This window comes from Lynx canadensis, chromosome B1 (assembly GCF_007474595.2).
Source record: "Lynx canadensis isolate LIC74 chromosome B1, mLynCan4.pri.v2, whole genome shotgun sequence".
NCBI classification, from domain to species: Eukaryota; Metazoa; Chordata; class Mammalia; order Carnivora; family Felidae; genus Lynx; species Lynx canadensis.
The window spans coordinates 13,261,809-13,276,797 of record NC_044306.2 but is presented as its reverse complement, the minus strand read 5'-3'; positions in this window follow the sequence as shown (position 1 = coordinate 13,276,797).

Sequence of the window (14,989 nt, the reverse complement as noted above, 5' to 3'; positions counted from 1 at the left end):
GCGGTAAGAATAGTGGTGAAATTCTGAGCTGGCCTGGTCACAGAGTTCCAGAACCTACGCTTGGAAACTCTGGGGGGTTCCTCCTGCTACCTCTTTTTTGTTTGTTTGTTTGTTTGTTTATTTTATTAAAAAAAGTTTTTTTACATTTATTTATTTTTAAGAAACAGAGAGAGACAGAGCACAAGTGGGGGAGGGGCAGAGAGAGAGGGAGACACAGAATCCATAGCAGGCTCCAGGCTCTGAGCTGTCAGCACAGAGCCCGACGCGGGGCTCGAACTCACAAACCGCGAGATCATGACCCGAGCCAAAGTTGGACACTTAACCGACTGAGCCACCCAGGCGCCCTGTTTTCTTTTTTAACGTTTTTTTTATTTTGGGAGAGAGCAAGAGAGACAGAGAGAGAGCAGGGGAGGGGCAGAGAGAAAGGGAGTGAGACAGAATCCCAAGCAGGTTCTGCGCTCTCAGCTCAGAGCCTGATGCGTGCTCAAACCCTGAGATCACGACCTGAACAGAGATCAACGGCCAGATACTTAACCGACTGAGCCACCCAGGTGCCCCCCCCTGCTACCTCTTTGACCAAACTGTATCTTTTCCCGTCTACACTGCCTGTGAAGTGTTACTTCACATGGGTTTCCACATTTCCCTGCTATTGAATCAAGTGGGGCTGTTAAAAGAAGTCGCTAATATTTCCCTCAGCTGTTGAAATATATCTTGACTTCTCTACCTTTTTTCTGATTTTCCATATATCTGATTAAATAAAGAAAACTAATGTTTTTCACTGATCCCTTCTGATTCATTACCCCATTATTCTCTTCACAAATTCTTCCAATAGCTCTTAATAGAAATTGGATTTCTCTTATTGTAGCTCTTCTATGAGTTTAAGACAATAAATAATTTCAAGATGTGATAACAGGGCATATTTTTGTATAACATGGTTAAAACAACATACCAATTCACTCTCTTTAGTCCAGGGAAAACAAATATTTACTTTAGGTAAATATTTATTGAATTATTATTATGTATTTAGGCTCTCTTTTATGTGCTGAGGACATGCCATTAAATAAAATGAAGTCATTGCCCTCATGGAACATACTTCTACTGAGGGGAAGCAGGTACATTCTTTCCAATAGAACAAATATATAAGTCTGATTTCGAGGAAAATCTTGTTTCTAAAGTGGTCTAGATCTCTTTGGAGGAAAAGCCATATCAACTCTCATAACTAAATGACCACCAAAAAACTTCTAATTGACCAAATAAATATCATAATTCAAGCATTTTTAGCAACAGAACTTTGGGATTTGAAATTATTATGAAAGTTTCAGTTCTTGCCGTGAGTTGACATCGATTTTAAGATAAGTGCTGCTAAGGCACTGAGCCTGGATGGCTCAGTCAGTTGAGTGTCCGACTCTTGATTTATGCTCAGATCATGATCCCAGGGTCATGGGATCGAGCCCTGTGTTGGGCTCCATACTGAGCGTGAAGCCTGCTTAAGATTCTCTCTGTCTCCCTCTGCTCCCCTCCCCCACTCACACTCTCTCTCCAAACTAAAAAATAAAAATAAATTAATTGAAATAAGTGTTGCCATATACACACATATGTTTGCATTTCTACACTTTAAAAATGAACTGACTAAAGCAAGGGGAAATTCCCGCCCCCCCCCCCCCCGCTGCAATTTTGCCTCAGTTAGTTAGACCAGGCATTGGTAAACTCTAGTACACCAGCCAAATCTGACCTATCATCCGTTTTTGTAAATAAAATTTTATGGGAACGCAGCACATGTATTTGTTTATGTCTTGTCCTTGGCTGCGTTCTTGCTGCAAAGACAGAGTTGAATGGTTGCAACAGAGACTTTAGTGAAGTGAATTGTGTCTCTCAAAAAGATATATTGAGGTCTTAACACCTAGTACCTGGGACTGTGACCTTATCTGGAAGTATGGTCTCTGGAGTTGCAATCAAGTTAAGATGAGGTTATGTTGGATTAGGATGGGTCCTAAATCTAGTGATTGGTGACTTCATAAGAGATGGGACAGGGAGATTTGGATCCAGAGATATGGAGACACACAGGAGAGAGGGCCACGTGAGGACAAAGGCAGAGGCTGAGTGACGTAGCTACAAGCTAAGGGTTGCCAGCAAATGGCAGAAGCTGGGGGAGACACATGGAACAGATTCTTCCCGAGAACTTCAGAGAAAGCATGGCACAGCCAGTACCTTAGTTTTCAGACTTGTTGCCTCCAGAACTTCTTGTTCTAAGCCACTGAGTGTGTGTAGTTTGTTACTAATGCAGAGACCTGATGGCCTGCAAAGTTTAAAGTATTTACTCTCCGGCCCTTTATATGCAAAATGATCAAGGTCTGACTTACATCATTCATATTTCCATCCTGTCCTTCACTGTCCCTTTGGAGCTTTGAATGTGAAATGTCTTCTCTTTATTATATAGCCCATGATACAAGTTTGCAATCTTGCAAATAAGATGATCAATAAGTTCTTTAACGTTGTAATACAAACATATACCATCAATAGTAAAGATGCGTCCACATGGTAAGGTTACCAATATTTATAAATCAATTACATGTTAATAGACGCCTAATAAAAAGATAATTTTAGGTATTCTTGAGCTTTATAGAACATCTCTAGCACCAAATATCTGACTTTTCTTTATTTGTGAAGCAATTCTGAAGTGCCATGATAAATGAAGATACCGTATTCAAATATACTATCAAAGACAAAGACGTTTGATCCTAGAGATTCCAAACAATAAAAAGGCTTCTGCATTTGTCTTTCCATTTTTGTGCATAGTTCAAACTCTTCAAGGATGCAATCTACACTGTAATGTTTGCAACCACTGATACGCTTCTGATGGAAGTCAATGAGTTCAATATGACTTCAAAAGGCAGTGTTGTGCATTATCTTCTGCACTCAGCTCCAGATTTGAAGGTTAAAAAATGCAGCTGTTTAGGCAGTGCTAAATTGTTGAAGCACTTTGATGGTGATTGCATAGTCCTACACAGAAAGAGGGTCACTATGTGCATATTCAGCATAAAGCATTTGATGAACAGGATCATGGCTGTAACAGTGGGCAAGGCCTTTGAACAATAAGGAAAACGATTAGAAATAAAGTCGTCCAAAAAGTTCTGACTGAATTTGCTACAGCAAGTATACAACATCATCAAATTGATTGGGTTCATTTCCTTGAAAAACAACTCCGTTACTAACCATAGCACCTCTCTGGAAAACACAGCTGGTCTTAAAGAAATTTCTATTATTTGGTTATTAATTTTTCTCAATTAATTGTTTTCTCAATTTTTTCCTGCAAATATTTGATCGACTAAATGAACGGGCAGGACACCAGATCTGGGGTGATCATATTGTCTATTTCGGATAGTAGTCAAACCTGCTTGAAACTTGGCCAGAGAACTTAACAACATTCTTACATTGTTTCATAACATGTTCCTAATTCCAAAGAAACATTTTTTTAATTGTACCTTTAGGAAGCAATCTGATTTTAATTGGTCTCAGTATATCTTTAAAACCTTTCAGTCAACGATTACAATTTATCAGGCTTGTAACAAACATCCCTAAAATCATCTGTACTTCTAAAATTCTAGGAGCTTATGTGTCTATCCAGCAATTGTAATAAAAACAGATACTCAAACACAAAGGATTAGGTAGCCTGTTGGTCAAACTCCACCCATGCTCCCACTGTTCCTTATTTTCTGTAAGAATTACAAATTCCTGAACATCGCTTTGAGTATCTTCTGCACAGAATGTCTTCCTCAAACTGTCTTTATAATAGTTTGAAAAAGCTCACCCACAAGAATAAGCAGACTTCAGAAAAACACTAATTTACGCAAACATATTTTTGATTAAAGATCTAAATTAAGCTATTTGTACATAACACTAGGAAAATTTTACCTTTTATTATTCACAATTCACGTTTTCCCTAATAAGGTAGAATTTATGATTTATTACCAATTATGATAATTAAACAGTAAATACAACTTTGCACGCTGTAAGAATTTCTAAGTGTTTCCTTTATTGAAGAGCTAGATTAATGCCAATTGAACACAAGAGGAAATCAGTCGCTATTGTTCATTTTAGAGGAAATCTTGTTTCTGGAGGCAAATTTACAAGTCAAAGAATTAAAATAATTAAGTGCAAAAATAAAATCATATGAAATGATTTTTTTTGTGATGCTAAATTCAAGCATAACTAAAATTTGAGCTTGCAGTTTTAAACAGAAGAATGTAAGTGACTATAGATGTCATGTCTGAGGCGCGAAGTTAAAACACAAACAAAGCTGTGGGAAGAAATACGGGGAAAGACAACAGTAATGCTTGTTGAGAAGATACAGATACAGAAAAAGTATAGTGAATAATGAGTGGCTGAGCAGGTTAAGCCAAGGCAAGTTTCTTTCTTTAAACATGACATTTGATAACGATAATAAATAAGAAGTCAGCTTCCGCTTCTGGCCAAGACAGAGGAACAGGACCTGGATTTACCCTCTTGCCTAAAATAACAACAACAGTAAAACTGACAAAATACATGAAACAGAGTTTTCAAGACACTGACACAGAGAGAACCTTGAGAAACGGGAAACAAACACGCTGAGTCCTTGATGACCCTTGCTCACTACCTCAAGAGTTTCTAGGCTACAGGACAGGAGGAAGAACCCAGGAAGAGCACCGCAGACTTCCTAACCTGAACAGGCAGAGCTGAGAATCCGGTAAATGAGAGAGCTGCATGGAGAAAGAACTCTGGAGGATGGCAAAGGGTGCTTCTTGAGAGTTCAGCAGAGTGCTGGTCAGCAGGTGTAGATGAGACTACTGCAGGCCAGAGAAAGAGCAGTTTGGAAGGACTGTAACAGAGCTTCTCAACCTCAACATTATTAACATTTTACGTGGAAAAGCTCCTTCTTGTGGAGAAAATCCGACAGTAGGATATTTAGCCGCACTCAGCCTCTATCCACTAGATACCAGTCGCATTCACATTCGTGACAATAAAAGATATCTTCAGACGTTACCAAATGTCTTGTGGGTGCAAAACTGCCCTTCTAAAGGATCACCAAATTACAGGAAACGGTACCCAGAGCTCACACAAGGACAAGAGTAGCGTATATTCCCGCTAGTCAGATGGGAAAAATCTCGTAATTTACTAGGCAATTTACTTAGGAAGGTCTCACCTCAGTTGTGGGGAATAATTTAGCACTAAACTAGACATGGTACTGGTCTCCTCTGAAAAGTCTTCAAAGCAAGACCAGGGAGATCAAACTGTTTTCAAGTCGCTTAACTATTCCACAACAAAGCTGAAGAACGTTACAGGAGTGCAAAAATGTCTAACACTCAACAAGGTGAAATTCACAACGTCTGGCCTACGATCAAAGATCTCTGGCATGCCAAGAAGCAGGAAAATAATGAGGGGGAAAAAATCGATCAATTGGAACTGACTCAGAGCTGACACAGGTGTTGGAACTAATAGAAAAGGACACGAAAACAGCTATTATAACTGAGTTAAACATGTTCAAAATATTAAAAGGAGACAGGGAAGATATAAAAAGGAGACCCAAATCAAACTTATAGAGAGGAAACCACCATGTCTGAGATGGAAAATACACCGGATAGGCAGTTTTTCGACACTGCCAAAGAGAAGGTAAAAAGACTTAAAGATATAGTAATAGAAGATATACAAAATGAAGCACAGAGAAAGAGAATAAATACATAAATATGTCATTAGTGAGATGTAGGATTACTTCAAGTGGCCAATATAGATTTGATTGGAGTCCCTAAAGGGGAAGACAGGGAGAAGTCAACAGAAAAAAAAGTTTGAAGAAATAATAACTGGAAAATCCTCAAATTTGATAAACGCTATAAATCCACAGATTCCCAGAAGCTCAGCAAACACCAAGCACAAGAAATATAAATAAATTATGCCCAGGCATTTGGTTGTAATTTAAATTATTTTTAAAAAGAAAACAGTGATAAGAGAAAGTCCTGGGGTGCCTGAGTGGCTCGGTTTGGGAAGCGTCTGACTCTTGGTTCAGCTCAGGTTATGATCTCATGGTTCATGGGTTCACATCCTGCTTTGGGCTCTGCACTGCCAGTGTGGAGCCTGTTTGGGATTCTGTCTCTGCCCTTCTCCTGCTAGTGATCTCTTTCTCACTCTCAGAATAAATACATAAGCTTAAAAAAAAAATTAACTTAAGAGCAAGTCTTAAAAGCAGATCCAGGAAAAAGGCACATTCCATATAGAGTTCCATGTTGGAAGTAATGTAAGCAAGAAGACAGTAGAGTAAGATCTTTAAAACGACGAGAGGAAAAAAAAAAACTGTCATTCTAGAATTCCATAACCAATGAAAATATCTCTCACAAATTAAGGCAAAATAACTACATCTTCTGATGTGTAAAAGTTGACCACCTAGAGGCTCTCATTATAGGAAATGCAAAGGAACCTAAGTGGAAGGAAAAGAACATCAAATAGAAATATGGATCTCCACAAAGGAATCACTAGCACTTGGAAGTGGCAGCTATATGGATAAATGTATGATAGCTTTCTTATTATTTAAATCTCTTTAAAAGATGGCTGGTTGCATAAAAACCGTAACAGTATATTGTGAATTTTATAACATGTGTAAATAAAGTATATTGCAACAGCAGCATAAAGGAACAGAGAGGAGATAGTATACTATTGTAAGGTTTTCATACTATATGTGAAGCGGCATCACCTCAGGAGACACAGTGTAAGATGTACACTTTCAACCATAAAGCAACCACTATAATAACAAAACTGAGAATTGTATCTAATAGTCCAACAAAAGAAATAATAGTAAAAGGCGAAAGATTTATATGATCTGAAGAGAAACCAGAGTATCCCAATAAAAGAAATAACAGAATCGTAAAAACTGGAAGCATCAAAACTATTTGACTAGTCCGATGAAAGTAGGAGAAGAGGATCAAAGATTATATGGGGCAGAACAAATACAAACAGCAAGTTGGTAGACTTAAGTCTAATTAGGCCAATAATCACATTAAATGTAAATGGTCTAGATATCCCACACAAGGCAGAGATTTTCAGATTGGTTTAAAAAAAAAAGTATATGCTGCTACCAAGTAACACACTTAAACATAAAGACACAAATAGGTTAACAGTAAGTGGAAAAAGAGAAACCTAAGCATATCAGCAATCACATTAAATATAAAAATAAATGATCTACACACACCAGTTAAAAGACAAAGATTGTCAGCTTGTATGAAAAAGCAAGGCAAGATCAGTTGGAGGAACATTCACCAGCAATTCAAAAGAATGGGGTGATTTTCATGCATTAGCATAAAAAGGTGCACAAGGAATAGTGTTTTGTAATTTTTTGATTCACTCATCATACATGTTAGGCATGGTGAGAGGCACCGAAAACGTAGAGATGAACAAGACACAGTCTTTACCCTCTTTCAATCTGAAAAGGGAGAGGATGGTTAAATAATCACAAAAATAAATATACGATTAAAAGTGTAACAAAAACTGCAAAAAATTACAAGTTGTAAAGACAGAGAATAGAAAATGGGGTCTAATGGAAATGGAGAGCCCAAAGAAGAGCTCTCTTAAATGACATTTAGGTTGAGATCCACAGGATGAATAGGGTTTAGCCTGGCCACAAGCATGTGTGTCACAGGAAAGGACTTGAGGACATACCAGGTGGGCTGATAGAACAACCTGCTCAAACAAATGCCTGCAGGCAGAGAACACCTGGATGGACAAGTGTCCATGGGTTGGGGCAAAGTGAGTAAGGAGACATGAGTCCAGAGGAAACTTGCTGGCCAGGTGCGGAGCTTCATTACATAAGCTAATGGGTCTCACCCAGAGTGCGCCAACATGGTGACCACTGGAGAGTGAAATGGGGCACTGATGTGACCAGAGAATGCTAGTGTGGACTATGGAAACTGAAGAGGCAGTGAAGATTTAGAGAGGTGGATGGATATGAGAGATCGACGTGGCATCAGCAAGACTTGGGATGGGCTGAAACAAGAGTGAGGAAAAGGGCGGAGCTGAGAATGACTGGCAGGTTGCTGGCTTGAGCAGATGGTGGAGAGGGACACCTCTGAGACACATGGGGAGGGCCATCCCTAAACACTAATTAATGAGCAATACCAATTCATGCTTTTCTTTAGTTTAAACCATGTGGGAAGCAGTAATATTTGCTCTTTGTGGAAACTAGAAAGTACAGAGGAGTGCCCGCCCCCCTCCAGAAGGAAAACATTAAAATGACTACTCTCTTGATCTTTTGTGAGTTCACATTTTTGGATTTTTTTTCCATGTGTGTGTGTACATGTACGTGTATGAATATACGTATGTATCACATGTATTTTAATATAGATGATCTCACAACCCATTTCTACTTAACGTTGTGAACATTTTCATTTGACTGAAGATACAGTTATGTCTATTTTAACAATAATAAATAGGAAGGTTGTTTTAAATTTTTTAAAATTTTTAAAAAATTTTTCTTCATTTTAGAGAGAGAGAAAGAGAGCACGAGCAGGGGAAGGGAAGAGAGAGAGGGAAACATAGAATCTGAAGTAGGCTCAAGCCTCTGAGCTGTCAGCACAGAGCCAGATGGAGGGCTCGAACTCACAAACCGTGAGATCATGACCTGAGTTGAAGTTGGATGCTTAACCAACTGAGCCACCCAGATGCCCTTAAATCTTTTCTTTTAATGTGTATTTTATTTTTGACAGAGAGAGAGAGAGAGAGAGAGAGAGAGAGAGAGAGGAGGAGAGGCAGAGAGAGAGAGAGAGGGAGACACAGAATCTGAAGCAGGCTCCAGGCTCTGAACTGTCATCACAGAGCCCGATGTGGGACTCAAACTCACCTACCGTGATATCATGACCTGAGCCAAAGTTGGATGCTTAACCAACTGAGTCACCCACGTGTCCTGGAAGGCTGCTGTTTTAAAAGTCAAAATTATTCTCCATGCTTTATCATAGATAGCAAATATGCGAACTTAGATAATGAAGCAAATAGGAGTAATATACTAAAATAGCTACTGAATAAGTGTGAATACTGGGAAATTTCTAATTGGAAAATATATAGAACACTGCCTTAGGCTATAAGAAAAGTGGCTTAAACTTCATCAAATCATTAAAAATTCTTTTAAAATTATTTATATAGAGAAGGAAACAGAAACTGGAAATGATCAAAAAAGGAAAAAAATATGGATAATGAGGGCTAATCTACCCCATAAGGTAAAGTAAGAATATTATTCTATGATTTAAAAACAACTAAAGCAATTCACTTGTACGGTTTGACATTAAAATTGATTCTGTTTTTCCTGAGAACAATTATGGACAATTGTAATATACCAGTAATATGTATTAATACAGTCACGTAGTTTATGATAACACCTGCACCAGTAATGGCGGCGAAAAGGCCCTAATCTCCATATTTTGAACAGATGGGAAAAGGCACTGGGGTCCAAATACGGCTGCGCCGAATGCAGCTTTCTCACCTCGCAGCCTTTTAGGGTGAAGTGTAAATAACATCTCTCAATTTGCCTGTCTGCCTGGATAGCCATCATGTCTATTTAAGTATTTTTACGATGTTTTAACCAGAACCCTGAATAGAGAGGCCACCACTGTATTCCTCTGTGCTTCTGCATGAGCCAGGCCTTTGAAACTTTGCCAGCGATCTTATCTTGTTCAAAGGAAAAATCAAGGAAACAGTTAGGTGTCATGTAGACGATACTGTGTTATCCACATGGCCTCAAATATACACTAGGTTAAAAAAAAAAGAGGTAACTTTGCTATCACCCCATGTATTGTTCTGATTGAACCGGGTCACAGACTAGACTGTCGTTCCATCTTCAAATGAACACGCTCACCTCGGCGGACATGCCGGTCACGGCCAAATACACAATGACAGCAACAACCTCCATTTACTGAACACTTTTCTAGGCTGGGTATTTTACGCACTGTATTTCTGCTTCTAATCACAGCCTGTCAAGGGTGTGTGATTTACCAGTTTTACTGATGAGGGAATATGAGAAATTAATAAAAAATTCCACGTCAGACAACCAGTGAGTGGTGAGGGTGGGACTCAGATTTTCATAGCCGGCTCTTCCATTTACTTCTTTGAAAGGATGCCAGACTGTAAGACCTGTGCAACATCAACTCCAAATCCAAGCTCTTCGTCATACTGAGAAAAACATAACCAAGACTTTAGATGGCTTCAAAACAACGATACGTTTGCTGTATCATCAGCGGGACTCAAAAATGGGGGTTACTGACTGGGTGACAGTTGGGACTGCCATGTAAAACTGGACAAGCTTCTTAACTGAAGAGCTAATACGATTTCCCTAAGTGCAGAGCATTTTCTTCTCTTGAAGAGTGGACATAAAAGCTCCTCGATTAATTATTAATTTCAATCTTGATTAGTTATTGAGTGCTTAAAATATGCCAGGTGCTTTACATATATGACCTCACTCAATCTTCACAGCAACCCTGCTAGGTAAGAATTATAAACCCCATTTTCACATGAGAGAACTAAGGCCCAGAGAGGTTAACAGACTTGTCCAAGGTCACAGAGTCTGGAAGTGAACATCTTTCGGTGTAATTCCAAATCCAGACTCTTAAGCACTAGACTATACTTCCAAACCTTAGAACAAAAAGAGGCTTTAAGCTATCACAAAAACAAATTTTTCAACAGGTTGAAAACAAAAGAGGGGGAGGGAGGGAGGGAGGGAGGGAGAGAGAGAGAGAGAGAAATGATAGCAAAGAGTTTGACAACCGATGTCAGGATGTCAACAGATCCGGGATTAAGAAAGTCAATGAAGGCTGCCATGTTGAAAAGACCATGATAATTAAATTTGCAGAGATCACAGGACTGGGGCAGCAAAAGGAAAAGCCACGTGAAATTCACCTGAGCAGAGAGAGGTGAAACATTCAAGACCAACTTAAAAGGATAAAATACACTGGAAACATTTTCTAGCTTGTGTTCAAGGAAAGACGGTTAAGGAAGAAACAGATGATACCTTACTGTGAGGCTATGTTTTCATAGGAGGACACAGTCACCTTGGCTGGTCTCCCAGCCCATGTGGTTTAGTTACCAGAGGACGAGGCTCTCCTAAATTACAGCCAGTGTGGTCACATGAATTTTTTTGTATGCCTCGTATTTCTCGGAATAAGCGCTTGCCTCCGGTGATGGTTTCCAGAGGTTGAGATGGAGCAGACCCCAGTCCTGGGGTTAGGGGAACTGCCTTCCAGGCATCTCAGTGACTGGCTCAGGAATGAACATGTGGCCTGACGCAGGCCAATAAGGTTAGCTCCAGGACATGTAATAAAACTCTCCGGAATGCACCTACTGAGACCGGCAAATGTGGAGTTACTTCTGTGGGGATGTGTACGTGGCTGTCTACATTTCTGTCACCATGGGAGAAAGCCCGCTTGCCAACATAAGTCTGCACAGAAGACAACGGACCTCAGAGAGAGAAAGGAATATGATTCTGGACCAACAAATTCTCACACTGGGTGTTCCAACTAAGAAGAAATCTATACAGCCACAACTAGGCGGAAATACAGGACAGGTTTTGGATCTGACAGATCTATGTTACAGTCTAGCTCCACAATTCACAGTGTATGTGTCCTATGACCTTGGACAGGTTACTCAACGTCGCTGAGATTCGGTTTCCTGTATTTTATTCTCTACAATGCATATGACACTGTCTTTCTTACAGAAGTATTATGAGGATTACATGAGATAAAGTCTTAAAAGCATTTAGCACCGTGATTGGCATATAATATAATGTCTGCTTGATAAGGGCCAGTTATCATAATTAAATTCAAAAACAAATCCAGTGTCCAAGAACAGCGTCCAGGATCATTAGGCTTTTCTGAGGAAGCTGGGGTGGAGAAAATGCATAAAAGCCCAGTTCTATAAAGTTGAGAGCAAGGGGTGATACTGTAGCTGGGGTGAAAATGGTATTTTGCCAAATGTTTGAATGGGATTTAGGTTTTGAATTTTTGTGAGCTTCTTCAAAAACACTAGGCCATCAAATGAGAAAAAAAAAATAGTTCCCACACTGATAATTTTCAAATGACTTCATCTATAACATTATCCAAATATTTACGTCTCGGTAGCAGGAAGCAGGGGGCCAACACTGGAAAAACTTTCAAGAGGGGCAATGAAACTGATTAAGAGTCTCCAGATTGAAAGAACTATGTGAGGTTTATTTTAGTAACAACTAGGTGGAGACCTGATAAGTACCCACAAGTACTCGGAGAATAAAGGATAACTACAGTTATTCATGCCTCTGTAACCCACAGGCAAAATTACTGTAATAAACATATCCTCTGTCTCCTGCCCAGCAGATAGCTTTCATCTCAATCTGAAAAGCACCAAACCAGCCAAATGGCACCTTCTTCACAGACCCCTGGGGAGCAGGAAATTCTGGTTCAGTGCTGGAGGTGAGGGGCTCACTCAACTTGCCTTTTCCCTGTGGAGGGAGGAGGGAGACATGGACGGAGATTCCAGAGTTGCTCCAGGGTTTCAAAGCACCTTTGGGTTCCGTCTTAGGGTCCAGAGTGCCCAGAGAACCAGGTCAACCCTCTTAGCTTGCTATGGATACTGCAGAGGCGGGGTCAGGTCTGGCCTCAGCCTCTATGTGTGTGGGGGGAAAAAAAAAACACAACATTTTTATAGCCTGTCTGGCGGGTAGGCCGTGCACCCACGCTAGAAGATTCAATTCTTTAATATTTTTCTTCTTCGGTGTCTATTGTCTCTTTCTAAATAATTTTTAATGCAACACTACCAGGGTGCATAAATATGCTTGACTTGGTATATAGGCTCACACAGAAATGTAATGTTTTGACATCTCAAGTTTACTTAAACACCTTAAAGTGCATATGTATAATACACTCAAAATATTTTGACTTGGTATAAATGTTGCCAAACAGTCTAAGGAAAATAGAAGAAGTGCATCCAATTAGTCAGCTGTTCTGATTTCCTGAACGTTCTACGTCACAAAGACAAATACATGCATAATTTATAGTGTGTATAAAAAAATCGTATGAGTCGGGTACATAGGGCCTGATCCCGGCCTCCCATGTCAGGGACACCTGCTGAGGGGTGAGTGGGGGTCTGCAATCCGACCACACTCTGCTGTCGCCCCACCCAAAGGTGGGCATTGTCCACAATGAGGGTGGCTCTGTCTGCTGAAAGGAGGCCCCTTGCGCTACTTAGCACGACAGCTCTGGAGAAAGTGGCTCAATCGAAAACATTTTTTTTCCATGCTGTTACTTACTAGTGGTAGTTATAAGCCAAGGCACAGATTAAAACGGACCTAGGCAGCAGATAAAATTGTTGCCTTCTCAGATGTCTGCTGAAGTCGGATTCTTTCAACGCTCCCCCTGACCACAAAAAGGCATTGCCTACGAGAGTATGCCAACAGGCACAGAGAGAAATTCAGTTTCCTTGGTTTCCCGTTGACTACCTGCCAAGCAGAGAAGCTGGACTTTTGCCACTGTATTTCATACCTTGATGATGTGTTCTAGACAATTGTTAAAAACCACACTTTGCAGGTAAGCTAGTAAATTGTGGCTACTCCATAAACATTAAACCGCAACAACGCTTGGGAGTGAGTCAATTTGGTCTGCGTTTCTTGAAAGAAAGGCATTACTAAAACGCGGCAGTCACCGTTGAGAAAAACAGGATCTAATTTTGGCTACTGTGGCTTTGCTTTAAAATAATTTAACTTGCCATTTGTGTCACTGCAAAGTAGTTACGGTATCAGTTAATAATTACGGTTATAATCCCTAACACCAGGATGGTTTTAAAACGGACTTGGATAGAACACTGAGGAAAGAACACTCGTTTATGGGAACATCTTCCTCAGGTGAATTCTGCTATCCCTTTTCCGTTACCTCCCCAACTGGGCATCGGCATTTCTGATCCAGACGAGGGGTTGTACTTCTGCAATTAGGAGGCAGTATTATTTTAATACTCATTTAATTTTTGGTCCCTCTATTTCTAACTGCCAGTAGGGGGCCAATTATCACTGATGACAACAGTTATGTTGCAGAATGGACACCTATCACCTAGGAACCGGACTGAGACTACTAACCTAATTTCATGTGGGTCACCACGTAGTAATGACTGCTAGTTGTTATCAGACTAGAAGACATCTTTTCCCCCTTGCCCCGCCCTCTTCCGCCTTGCCAATCACCATCATCCTCTGCGTGCGTGCGTGCAAATGTTAATACCACTTCGGAAAGAAGAAATGGCAGACATAAAGATTTCCACGATGATTTGTGGAAAATCGCCACATCTCATTGGATTATTTCTACAGCATATAGTAGTAAACATGGAATGTGGAATATATTTTAATTGCCGTGATGTAAATGAGACTTTGGGGTCATGTTAACTGAAAGATCCAGCTATGACTTTAGCATGCCTGCAGGCCTTTTAAATTGTTATGGGAAATTGCAGCATTCAATTGAGTAGTTTCAACACTGAGGTCCCCTAAGGCTTATTACACTTTGGCAACATGATGCCAATTTCAACTAATGTACATAATGCTTTTTTCCTCTCATACTTTATCCACAGAACCTTTCTAATAGGTACAACTTGAAAACCATGAAACACTAGGCAGATGAAGAGCTACATAATTGAGGCAATTTACCATTATGTTATTGGCAGGAGTTCTCAGGTTCCACGGAACTTCACTCAGATGGGGTTCAGACTAGCCTGAGTATCAAAATATTGGTCCAGTAATAGTAAGTAGAAATACATAGAAAATGTCCAAATTATTATAATTTTAACTTCCCACTGAAATAGTCATTAATTGTTCATGAAAAATATGTCCAGATAATTCCAGAAGGATTCAAACAGTCAGGAGCTAGAAGACAAACTCATGATTATAAGATACTTATAAAACATATTGCATTTACATATACACTGCGAGTGTGTTGGCTCTGAAACCCTGGTTCCTTAAGGTATGAGCCACAAAGAC